This window comes from Lathyrus oleraceus, chromosome 5 (assembly GCF_024323335.1).
Source record: "Lathyrus oleraceus cultivar Zhongwan6 chromosome 5, CAAS_Psat_ZW6_1.0, whole genome shotgun sequence".
Taxonomy (NCBI): Eukaryota; Viridiplantae; Streptophyta; class Magnoliopsida; order Fabales; family Fabaceae; genus Lathyrus; species Lathyrus oleraceus.
The window spans coordinates 630101479-630111921 of NC_066583.1; the positions used below are offsets into that span (position 1 = coordinate 630101479).

At 31.5% G+C, this 10443-nt stretch overlaps 1 long non-coding RNA gene across 16 annotated transcripts; it reads left to right on the forward strand.

The window, feature by feature from the left end:
* Window positions 1-4046: 4046 nt before the first annotated feature.
* On the forward strand, window positions 4047-8920 carry LOC127087355 (uncharacterized). Of its 16 annotated transcripts, none has more exons than XR_007789927.1 (15): window positions 4047-4747; window positions 4840-4890; window positions 4978-5171; window positions 5255-5400; window positions 5901-5961; window positions 6080-6132; window positions 6532-6592; window positions 6678-6805; window positions 6944-7172; window positions 7242-7320; window positions 7909-7992; window positions 8076-8121; window positions 8351-8399; window positions 8483-8558; window positions 8662-8920. It is a non-coding gene; the product is annotated as an uncharacterized LOC127087355 (long non-coding RNA). The 16 variants fall into 16 exon arrangements; XR_007789929.1 differs by having other exon boundaries at window positions 7086-7172; XR_007789920.1 differs by having other exon boundaries at window positions 6944-7320; window positions 8658-8920.
* The last annotated feature ends 1523 nt before the right edge of the window (window positions 8921-10443 follow it).

Below are 10443 nucleotides of genomic sequence, written 5' to 3' on the forward strand. Positions count from 1 at the left end.
ATGCATGGAACTTTCTATAATTGGACTTGATTTTAAATGAATTGATGAATTTAATTCTTTTGCGAGTATTGTGCGAATCTGAATTTTGAAATGGTGCAGGTTTAATATGAACTAAATGATAAGTGGATATCTTAATGGTCTTGGTGAATGGATGTACCTTTCAAATTAGGCATCCTTAAGATTTGAAGTGTGTTGATATTCAAATGAGTCATCAATATAATTCAAAGGATGCAAACATAACTCGAACAATCTTGAGGAGAAGATTTTGGTGAGGGCTAGGTGGCATAGCGAACTAGGAAATACTTGGACATTTATGGGTCAAGAACTAACGGTAGTAACGATGGCATGGGACATGATTAGGATTCATGGACAATTTAATCGAGCGGGGATCCCTTTACTGGAGTCTACACATCATAACCTCTGGTCGTGATTGCTTGCCAAAAATTTTGATTTGTCGAACGAAATTAGGGTATGATAAAAGGTTGCACACAAAGAATTGAAGAAGAAAGATTATAAAGCTCTCTTTAAAGTTCATCAATGTATTAATTTCGATAATTTTGAAAAGGTCAGTGATGTTGAATCAACGAAATAAGCGTGGGAAATTCTTGAAAAATCTTTTGGAGGAGCTGAGAAGGTGAAAGATGTGTGGTTACAAACTCACAAAAGAACGTATGAATCGCTTCAGATGGAAAAGAATGAAAGCATAACTGAGTTTTTCACTAGGGTTACAAAATTGGTGAATCAAATCAAGGTATGTGGATATTTTTTGACATGAAGATCAGTTGTTGCAAGGATCTTGAGGTCACTGGCTCCAAAGTTGACCACGTGGTAGTAAACATAGAAGAGTCAAAAGATTTGTCAAAATTGACAAATGAGGAGCTTCAAGGAACGATTGAATCTCATGAACAAAGAATGACTGAAAGATCTATAGGAAATTCGAAGAGTGATGTGACTTTGCAGGCATAATCAATAAGAGAAAAGAAAGGCAAAAGGAAGTGGCTCGACAAAAAAGGTAGACGAGGCTACAACAATTCGACTAGTCTAAATCAGCAAGAAGAAGGGTTTCACTAGGTATGTGAAATGATAACTGAATTATCATTTTTTATTTGCTCTTCTTATACTTCCATCGTCAGCCACGTTTCTCCACTTCTCAAATGAGCATGATATGGACTTTTGATCAATTTAGAATACATATAACAATCAAATCCAGGTGATGGTTGTTCTGAACCAATTATTTTGTTTATTCCTTTTATAAGAATGTGCTTTCACAACTTCACTACTCTTTCTTATTATTGGTTGATGTAACTTTTCTGGTTACCAGTTAACTTCGATGTTAAGAGGGAAACCCAACCTATAACAATTACATAACTATTGATTCTGATCATGATATAGGTCACTTCTATGGTACAAAAACCAATTTTTTATTTTATCAGAGAGAATGATCTGCTTGAAGTTTTCAGTGCTCATCATAAGTCTGAAGGGGTACTACTACATGGATTATTTTCTTATTAGTGCATTTCTGCTCGCCCCACTCACTAATTAACCTTAAATATTGGCTTTCCAGGACTTTCAACCATTGTTTATCTTGTTTCCCTTCAAGATCTTACGAACTCTCCATTTAGAGGTGTTGATGAGATCAACCAAGGTTTGTTATTGTTTAAAGTAATTTTTTTTTCTGAATTAACTGCATTCAGCACTCAAAAGATCTTCTTTGACTCTATTTTTTTGACCTAATAAATGAAAGGAAGATGTTTGAGCAATTAGTGAGAGCGTAAAGCAAGCCAAATACACCACAGTGAGTAGCAACTAATGTGCTCAGTTCCCCCATAACGTGAGAGTGACCATTAATCTTATGTAGGTGTTTCTTACTTACCCCAAAGTTGTTACCATATATGCAATATAGATGAGGCATGCCATATATTGAATGTGATGAATGGTCCTTGTATTGAGCCACCTTCAACGGGTAATCTATCATACCAACAAAAACTATATTTATCCTCTCTTTAACTGTTGATATTTTTCACATTACATTTTCTCTTTTGATAATGATTAGTCTGGACTACTGGTGATCCATGGAGTATTATCACCGGACATGTTATCATGTGTCAAACGCCATGGTGTTGCAATGGGGATTCATAGCATTTGTTTAGCATTTTGTATAGTTTTTTTGAAGAAAAAAAACAAAGTTTGCATTGGAGGGAACTTGTTTTTTTTCCATCATTAATTATATTGGATATACCTAAAAATATAAACATACTTTTTTTTTTGTTACTGTAATGGTGATGATTAATAAATATTCCTTGTATTGCTTTTACAACTCTAAGATTTTAATGCATGTTATTTAATTTCGTATTTACTCAATCATAGTAAAATATAAAACAAATCAATATAAGCACTTTAAGCTTAATTAGAAGTAAAAATAAAAATAAAATGAAACAAACAAGTAAATAAGAATATTTTTGGATTACTGAAATTTTTGAGTTATTTTATATTGAATGAATCTTTTTATACTGGTTTTCATACAAATTAATAACCACTATTATTTGCCTATCACAAAAATAAAATGCATTAGAGGGATTTAGCAAATTCTTCAAATTAGTTTTCTCTTTTTATAATACTTCCAGTGCATTTATATATTTATGTAATGCAAATGATCATTTTATATCAATTCCCTCCCCTCTTTTAAATTTTCTCTCAAACAATGTGAAAAACTCACCTCCCTTTTCCTATTCTATACAAAGCCTCGTGATGTTAGCTAGATCATTATCACATTGGTAAGATTTTATCATGTTATTGATTTATTTTGTTTTTATGGCATATGAGATTAAATCAAAGAAAGTCACTATGACATCATTGATTGCCAAGGCTTCAATACTCGCCCTGGCTAAACACCCTGTTATAAACTCTAGTTGTACAATAGCAGCTAATTATTTTAAAATTATAAAATAAAAATATAATTATTTATTGGGATAAAGATGGAATGATTGAAAAAAAGGGAATGAATTTCATGATTTGTCCTCATTTTCTCTCTCTTTAGTCCACATTAATTTCTTCTATTTTTGTTTGATTTTTGTTGGGTTTTAAAAATCACTACATGTTATATATAGGTGTGATTTCAAGTATAACAACATGTTATATCACATGTGGTGTATTATATCATAGGTGTGATTTCAAGTATCACTGCATATTATATCACATGTGATGTATTTTTTCTTCTATATTAAGGTTGAGAAAGTAGAAAATCAAATGGTAATAGATTGAATGTTTCTCTATTTTATATATATTTTTTCTATATAAGTGTCTGATTTCAAACATCAGTACATGTTATATCACGTTTAAAATGGTTATTTATATTAAAAAATAAAAAGTTAAAAATGTTATGTTTTTAGACCCTAAGATCAAAATCAAAGGGAGAGAGATATATTTGAAAAATATAAATATTTATTGGGAAGCGTGAATGAAGATGGAATGATCGAAAAAAAGAATTGAATTTTGATGATTTGTCTCCACATTCCTTCTTCAAGACATTTATTTTGTTTAATTTCAGAAAATATTATATGACATTTATTTTGTTTGTTTTCAAAAAACATCGCATGTTCTATCAGGTTAGAAAACCAAATGCCATGTTTCTCTATTTGATATAGGTAGAATTTTGAGATGTTATATAAAGATGTGAAAGTATATTCTATAATCGCACTCCATTCTTCTTTCTATATTCACTATGAAATCTCAAACAATATCTTTTGTATTTTTATTTAATTTCATTGTAGTAAGACATTTTTCCCGTATAAGAATGACAAATGTTAGTCAATTTGCTATCAGTGGTTGAGATGATAGATTTTGGTGAAGTTGTTGGTTCTTCTGCTCCTGCTCTTCCAACTCCAACTCCTCTTTCTTTTGAATGAATTAGTAAATATATGATTTGAATTTTTATAATATATTAAATAAAAATAATCCATATCCATTTTATAAAATTATTATTTTAACATAAAATTATAAAATTATTATTTTCACTAAAAATTATTATCAATTGAAACTTAATTTTAATCACATTTTTTAAAAGTTTTTCGTTTCCTTTCATTTTCACTCATCCCCACTCTCGTTCCCGTTCGTTCTGATTCGCCTCCAACGTTCCATTCTCGACCTATCTTCGCTGTTCCATTCTCGATTCGCCTCCGTCATCACGTTCTCGATTCGCCTCCTTGGTTCCATTTCGATCCTCCTCCGTCGCTCCCGTTCTCAATCATCCATCATCGTTCTCGGTCCTCCATCGCCGTTCTTGGTCCTAAAGAACCATTGAATAGCAAGTTAGGGTTTATTGTTTATGTATGTTATGTTTCTTATTTCTCATTTGAATTTGACTTCTAAACGCTGAGCTAGGGTTTAGAGCTTTTGTATGTTTTGAATACGATTTTTCTTTTGAATTTACCTTCAGTAATAGTGAGTTAGGATTTATTGTTCTTGTGATCCTTGGGTTAATGTGTTAGTATGCTGGAAATTGAGATATTTGTGGCATTGGGCACATATAAACTTTTTATTCATTGAGTTGAGCTTTGAGAGTTTTAGCATAGTAGATATTAGTTTACAAAGCTAATATGAGGATAGACTTTTAGCATGTTTGGTTTTGCGGTGGAAAGCTCGTAGAGGTGCGTATGTCCAGAAGCTAAGAATTCTAGCTTCTTAAAATCATGTGGAAATCACATTGGAACACGCATTGAAGGGTTGTCATGGTTTTTTGATTATGATGGTGTGTATTTTGTTTAACATTTGTATGCTTTGTAAATTCCTGAGAATTTGTAGGGAGTTGTTTTTGATAACTTTTTTATATATTGTTGACAGGTGAAGTATAGTATTAATCATGTGCTTAGCAGTTTTCTGCGCATGTATCAGGTTTGAATACTTAAACACAAACATCAAATGCTTGTTCTTCACTCGTATGCTTCTGGAGTTCTGATTGGGTAGTTTTTACTTGAGCAGCTCGCCGAAGGTGGTACAGCTGTAGGAACTGGATTGAATACTGTTCTTGGCGTCTATCATCACATGCAGAAAAACATTGGCTTGTAATGTGCTCATATTCTCCTTTTGCAGGCTGCCCGTGATGCTTTTGTTGAAACTAGTAGAGTCCTCAACACAATTGCAGCTTCTTTAATGAAGATTGCTAATGATACTTTGTTAGTGTTTATAAAGACTGATGGAATTCAAATGCAATTAAGTCTAATGCAACTCTTAATTTGTGCTGTCTATTTTTTCGCAGTTATATGAAGGCATTGAGAGACGGTTGGGAGAGCCAATTTCAGTGGGTGTGGACGATCAACAGACTTTGATGCTGCAGCCAGTGCAGAAAAATCTCTTGAGACATGCTCACTTGTGGAGCATATATTACATTTGGAACCAACCGAGGTGCCCAATTACACACATGATATGTTCTAATTGAATTGGAGAATGAAAAAATATTGTCCTAGCTTATCTTTTATAATAAGTAGTATTAAGACTATAACTTTAATTAGTGGTAGGGTGTTTGTCAATCCATTTAGATACTCAAATGGAGGAGACTGTCTTTTTGTTTGTGGTGTCACTAAAGTGAAATAATGGTAGTGTCCTTTTCCATTACATCTTTCAAGAATTTGATTCTTTTTTTAGCAATACTTTCTTGTGTTTAAAAATGTTTAGACTTTGTCTTGTTATGTTAGAGATACGTGAATTTTCCGATTTTATCATGATTATAGATGGTTACTTTGTAAATGGATATGCTGCTTAGCACATTATCCATAGTGCTTTTACTTCACTTTGTATTGAAAGTTCTCATGTATCTAAAGCCAAAGAATATAAGAAATGGGCTTTAAGATTAATATTTTATGCATTTTAAATAGCCTGATATATAATTTTTCTTTGCTTTTCAGGGGGAAGATATTAGTGTATGTGTTTGTTTAGCAAGTTTGATGTCATTATTTGATGAAAAAGGTACATATCTATGTAGTTTTGATCTCTGGATTAGTAGTCTTAGGTGGGTTAATAATGTTCTAGGTGTAGTAAAACCAAGCTGAAATAGTCATTGGTTGTGGTGGTGATGCCATTTCAGGAGACAAAGCAGGATCCACCACCTACATTGCGTTGAAAAATTGTCATTTGAAGGTGACAAAATTTAGCTTTCTTTGAAGTTAACTACTTAGTTTCTTATTCTCTCTAAACCCTGAAATGATCCCTGTTGCCATGTGATTTAAGTTGGAAAGCAAGCATGAAGCTGCCTCGGCTAATGTTGATGTTGCACATTACTATAAAAAATTAATATAAATGCCATGTTTGTGAGTGTGCGGTTATTTATAGCCACAATGCATTTGTTAGAGTGGCATCACTTGTATTATGATTAAGAAAGTAGAAATTTCAATGCTAATTTTCATCTACTCTCTTTTAATGCAAAGGCTATATCTTGCTTAGACAATGCAGTAAATATTTCTGTGAAATTGGAAGAATTTCTATGGCTGCTAAATATATGTTGAAGTATTGAGTTCAAGGACATCTACTTAATGGCAGGATTTGCGAATTTTGTAAAGGAGATGTTGTTGCTATTACCAATGCATTAGAACGATATCAGGTTGAATATCTTTCAAGAAGTTGCGTCTACAGACGAGAAATATCTTTAATTACTAAATCTTTTAGATGTCTATTTGTTTTTGCAGGAATTGGATCCAAGTTTTCAGGAAGGCGTGAATATAGACTTTTGGCAGATGTTGCTGCTGCAATTGATGAAGAAGACGTTGGAAAGTTCAATGAAGTTGTGAAGGAGTTTGATGGCATGATTCCTTTTGTAAGCTCTCAATTATGAAAAGACACTACTGTTTTTAAACATATAACTTGTTGTTCCAATCATTCCTCTATTATATTACTGAACAGCTCTATCATAATTTATTCATCTGCATTATTCTCTTGCATGAATATTATGCAGGATTCTTTGAAAACAAAACTTAATCTGAGGGAACTTGAGGAGGATGATCTGACTTGAATTGTATCTTAGTTTTGTGATGGTTGTGCTTCAGGTTTGATTGTCTAAATGGGAACTCTAAAAGCATTCGGGTTTGTTCATGTAGATGCCTACTACAATTGAGGAGTTGGAAGCAGCAATCTTATTTGTCAATCGTAACATATTGGAACAATATGAGGATTGTCAAAGACAAGTACTCTTCATTGTTGTAATTTTTGTTGGGTTATTTCAGATGCCATCTATATTTACCGTGACTTTACAGATAGAAGATCTTGCAAAAAAAACTCAATGCAAACAAGAAGGAATCTAGAAAGTGTCTAGCTGAATTGGATGATATTAAGGTCTGATAAGTATTTCTTTACATAATTGGAATATTATGATGTAGAGAATGCTTCTAGTAGCTCATATTTGGACCACCATGTCATCTTTTTCCATATGCACTCTCACTAATATTTCAGATTAGGTTAGAAAGTTCCCTTCATATCTAAGTTTTAGCAATTTTTTTTGTGTGAATGGCTTAATGTTATTGGATAGTATAGATTTCATCCGAACAAATTGTTTAACAATGCTTTTTTTTTTTTTTTTTTGCATTAATGTCTGAATGCAAAATTCTAAATTTGAGAAGTTCTAAATAATTACTTTTAATTAAATGTGTTTGGAATGGTATAAAGAGAAAGGCAAAGAACAAACAGATATTTACTTTTAGTTGTTTGACAGAACACGTGTATGCTTGCATATATCACTTTTATGTAGTTGAAGTACTAACATGAAGGAGAGATTCTATTATATTTCTTAATAAGATTGTTCTTTCTTTGAAATACATTTTTTTTTTCGGGTTCCTAACATTATGTGATTTGTAGTGTATGTATGCATACTCTTTTTTTTGTTGGGTTTCTAAAAAAACTGAAATCTTTAAGTTGTTTTTGCAGGGAAAATGGCTTCCAACACTCAGATAAATGAAACTTTTGGTGGAAATTTTTAACAGATAGGTGTTGCCGGAGGGGTTTCACTAGGTATGTGAAATGATAACTGAATTATAATTTTTTATTTGGTCTTCTTATGCTTCCATCGCCAACCACGTTTCTCCACTTCTCAGATGAGCATGATATGGACTTTTGATCAATTTGGAATTTATATAACAGGTGACGGTTGTTCTGAACCAGTTATTTTGTTTATTCCTTTTATAAGAATGTGCTTTCATAGCGTCACTACTCTTTCTTATTATTGGTTGATGTAACTTCTGGTTACCAGTCAACTTCAATGTTAAGAGGGAAACCCAACCTACACAATTACACAGTTACACAGTTGTTGATTCTAATAATGATTTAGGTCACTTCTATGGTAAAAAAATCAATTTTTTTATTTTCTCAGAGAAAATGAACTGCTTGAAGTTTTAAGTGCTCATCACAAGTCTGGAGGGGTACTACTACATGGATTATTTTCTTATTAGTGCATTTGTGCTCGCCCCACTCACTAATTAACCTTAAATATTGGTTTTTCCAGGACTTTCAACCATTGTTTATCTTGTTTCCAGATCTTACGAACTCTCCATTTAGAGTTGTTGATGAGATCAACCAAGGTTTGTTATTGTTTGAAGTAAATTTTTTTTCTGAATTAACTGTATTCAGCACTCAAAAGATCTTCTTTGACTCTATTTTTTTGACCCAATAAATGAAAGGAAGATGTTTGAGCAATTAGTGAGGAGCGTCAAGCAAGCCAAATACACCATAGTGAGTACCAACTAATGTGCTCAGTTCCCCCATAACTGAGAGTGACCATTAATCTTATGTAGGTGTTTCTTACTTACCCCAAAGTTGTTACCAGATCTGCAATATAGCCGAGGCATGCCATATATTGAATGTAATGAATGGTCCTTGTATTGAGCAACCTTTAAAGGATAATCTATCATACCAACAAAAACTATATTTATCCTCTCTTTAACTGTTGATATTTTTCACATTATATTTTGTCTTTTGATAATGATTAGTCTGGACTACTGGTGATCCATGGAGTATTATCACCGGACATGTTACCATGTGTCAAACGCCATGGTGTTGCAATGGGGATTCATAGCATTTGGTTAGCATTTTTGTATAGTTTTTTGGAAGAAAAAAAAACAAAGTTTGCATTGGAGGGAACTTGTTTTTTTCCCTTCATTAATTATATTGGATATACGGAACTTGTTTTTTTCCCTTCATTAATTATATTGGATATACCTAACAAGGTAAATATACCTTTTTTTTTGTTACTGTAATGATGATGATTAATAAATATTTCTTGTATTGCTTGTATAACGGTAAGGTTTTAAGGCATCTTATTTAATTTTGTATTTACTCAATCATAGTAAAATATAAAACAATCCAATATAAGCACTTTAAGCTGAATTAAAATTAAAATTAAAAATCAAATGCAACAAACAAGTAAATAAGAATTTTTTTGGGTTACTGAAATGTTTGAGTTATTTTATATTGAATGAATCTTTTTATACTGATTTTCATACAAATTAATTGCCACTATTATTTGCCTATCACAAAAATAAAATGCATTAGAGGGATTTAGCAAATTCTTCAAATTATTTTTCTCTTTTTCTAATATTTCCAATGCATTTATATATTTATGTAATATAAATGATCATTTTATATCAATTCCCTCCCCTCTTTTAAATTTTCTCTTAAACAATGTCAAAAACTCACCTCCCTATTCCTATTTTATATAAAGTCTCGTGATGTTAGCTAGATGATTATCACATTGGTAAGATTTTATCATGTTATTGATTTATTTTATTTTTATGGCATATCAGTTACTATAGGCTTCAACCCTCGCGCTGAGTAAATACCCTATTATAAATTCTAGTTGTACAATAGCAGCTAATTATTTTAAAATTTATAAAATAAAAATATATGTATTTGTTGGGATAAAGATGGAAGGATCGGGAAAAAAGGATTAATTTCATGATTTGTACTCATTTTTTTTTCTCTTTAGTCCACATTAATTTCTTCTATTTTTGTTGGGTTTCAAAAATCACTACATGTTATATATAGGTGTGATTTCAAGTATAACAACATGTTATATCACATGTGGTGTATTATATCATAGGTGTGATTTCAAGTATAACTGCATATTATATCACATGAGATGTATTCTTTATTGTATATTAAGATTGAGAAAGTAGAAAATCAAATGGTAATAGATTGAATGTTTCTCTATTTTATATATATATATATATATATATATATATTTCAATATTAGTGTTGGATTTCAAACATCAGTACATGTTATATCCCGTTTAAAGTGGTTATTTATATTAAAAAATAAAAAGTTAAAGATGTTATATTTTTAAACTCTAAGATCAAAATCAAAGGGAGGGAGATATATTATATGAATTGAGATTTGGTGCAGGCAAATATGCTATAAAATCACACGTTAAAATGTGGATAACCGTGTGATTAAGATCAGACGAATAT